Source organism: Arachis duranensis, chromosome 10 (genome assembly GCF_000817695.3).
Source record: "Arachis duranensis cultivar V14167 chromosome 10, aradu.V14167.gnm2.J7QH, whole genome shotgun sequence".
NCBI classification, from domain to species: Eukaryota; Viridiplantae; Streptophyta; class Magnoliopsida; order Fabales; family Fabaceae; genus Arachis; species Arachis duranensis.
The window spans coordinates 50,051,651-50,054,512 of NC_029781.3; positions in this window are offsets into that span (position 1 = coordinate 50,051,651).

The window sequence follows — 2,862 nt, forward strand, 5'->3', positions numbered from 1 at the left end:
AGGTATTTTCTGGCTGAAATTGAGGGACCTGAGCAAAAATCTGATAGGAGGCTAACAAAGGATTGCTGATGCTGTTGGATTCTGATCTCCCTGCACTCGAGATGGATTTTCTGGAACTACAAAATTCCTAATGGCGCGCTCTCAACTGCGTTGAAAAGTAGACATCCAGATCTTTCTAGCAATAGATGATAGTCCATACTTCATTCAACTTTAGATGATGCAAACTGGCGTTCAATGCCAGTTCCATGCTGCTTTCTAGAATAAAACGCCAGAAACACGTCACAAACCAGAGTTAAACGCCAAAAACACGTTACAACTTGGCGTTTAACCCCAAGAGAAGCCTCTGCACGTGTAAAGCTCAAGCTCAGCCTAAGCATACCCCAAAGTGTTCCCCGGAAGTGGATTTCTGCACTTAGACTTATTTCTGTAAACCCTAGTAACTAGTCATGTATAAATAGGACATTTTACTATTGTATTAGACATCTTTGGATTAATTTTGGATTACCTTATGATCCTTTGATCACGTCTTGGAGGCTGGCCTCTCGGCCATGCCTGGACCATCACTTATGTATTTTCAACGGTGGAGTTTCTACACACCATAGATTAAGGTGTAGAGCTCTGCTGTACCTCAAGTTTTAATGCAATTACTATTGTTCTTTTATTCAATTCAAGCTTATTCTTGTTCTAAGATATCACTCGTACTTCAACCTGATGGATGTGATGATCCATGACACTCATCATCATCCATCCTTATCAACGCGTGCCTGACAACCACTTCCGTTCTACAAGCGAGAGCTAGAGTGTGTATCTCTTGGATTCTTGATGCATGATGCATGGTTGCCGTCGCCTGAAAACCGAGCCTTCCATTCCGTGAGATCAGAGTCTTCGTGGTATAAGCTAGAATCCATTGGCGGTATTCATGAGAATCCAAAAAGTCTAAACCTTGTTTGTGGTATTCCGAGTAGGATTCAGGGATTGAATGACTGTGACGAGCTTCAAACTCGCGAGTATTGGGCGTAGTGACAGACGCAAAAGGATCAATGGATCCTATTCTAACATGATCGAGAACCAACACCTGATTAGCCTTGCAGGAAACCGTAGAGGACCATTTTCACTGAGAGGATGGGAAGTAGCCATTGACAATGGTTATGCCCTACATACAGCTTGTCATGGAAAGGAGTAAGAATGATTGGATAAAGCAGTAGGAAAGCAGAGATTCAGAAGGAACACAACATCTTCATGCATTTATCTAAAATTCGCATCAATCAATTACATAAGTATCTCTATCTTTATTTTATGCTTTATTTATCCTTATATTCGAAAACCATTATAACCATTATAATCTGCCTGATTGAGATTTACAAGATGACCATAGCTTGCTTCATACCAACAATCTCCGTAGGATCGACCCTTACTCACGTAAGGTATTACTTGGACGACCCAGTGCACTTGCTGGTTAGTTGTGTGGAGTTGTGACAAAGTGTGATTCACATTTGAGAGCACCAAGTTATTGGAGCCATCGTTGATGATCACAATTTTGCGCACCACCCGGCTGGATGGTTTTTGTTTTAAAGTCGGCTTCGAGCTTTAGGAGCATGTCTTCCAACTCCCGGCGTCGCCTAGTTTCCCTCCGAAGGTCCCTCTTGGGTTCCATGATGTTTGACCTCTTTTTCGAGCTGTTTGAGCCGATCTTCTTGAGCTTGAAGTGCTTCCATGATTTCTGTACTTGGCGAATTCTCGTCTTTGTTTGGATGAGAAGTATCATTTGGCGTAGTGTTTGCGTTCTTATGTGGTGTCCTATTTTCTAGATCCGAGTCATAGTCATTGTCAAGGTTGTCTGCCATGATGATGGGATGACTTCCAAGTTCCCCGGCAATGGCGCCAATGTTCCGAGGATTACCTGAAACTGTAGGTCCATCTCGGACGAAATCTGTGGTGGTGGTTGGAGCTAACGTGTCCGACTTGTTGGACTTGATGGTGCAGCTGATCCTTCGTCACCGGTGTGTGGTGGTACCTACAAGAGACTATGATACTTAAGTTAGCACGTGCTTTAGGCAGGTTTTTTAGTAGAATCAGAGTATGAGTTATACTTGGGTGCTCCAGTGTATCTATAATAGTGTGGAGTGACCTCTCTGATAAGATAAGATGGTTATCTTATCTTATCTTTAAGTGAACTCGTCTTATCTTTAAGGGGAACCGCCTTATCTTTCTAGGCCTTGGATGCCTTTAGATTTGGGCTGTGTTCCTTGGTTTGGACCTGCTTTGGGCTCCTCTGGCGATTTGGCTGAACTCTTTCGGAATAGGTCGGATAATCCTGACCTGATGAGGTTGGTCGACTTGTCTTCAATCAGCCCGGGTCGTACAACTCGACCTTGGGTATGAACAGGAAGGTGTCCAACCATTGAATAGCTTTGTCCTTTAGAGAGAAAGGAAATAGCGGTAGCTTGTAGATGTTTGGGTGCACTCCATTAGTTTTGACAGTGTCACATATCCTCAGAAAAATAGAAAGATGTTGACTTGGGTCCTCAAAAGGACTTCTTTTATACTAGTAATTGTTTTGAACTAGAGTAATAAGCTGAGGTTTAAGCTCAAAGTTGTTGGCATTTACATTGGGAGTAAGAATGCTACTCCTACAGTTCCTAGGATCAGGGATTAGCACCCTCTTGGCAGGTTGGGCATGGTTGTTAGCTACCCTTTCCTCATGTATCTCATCCTCCATGACTTGGTCCTAATCCTCCTCTAAGTCTTTGTTCATACCCTGGGTCGAGCTGTCCGACCCGGGATGTTCTACAGACAAAGCGATCGACCACTTCAGGTCAGGATAACCCGACCTCTTCTTAGAGAGCTCGGCCAAGTCACCAG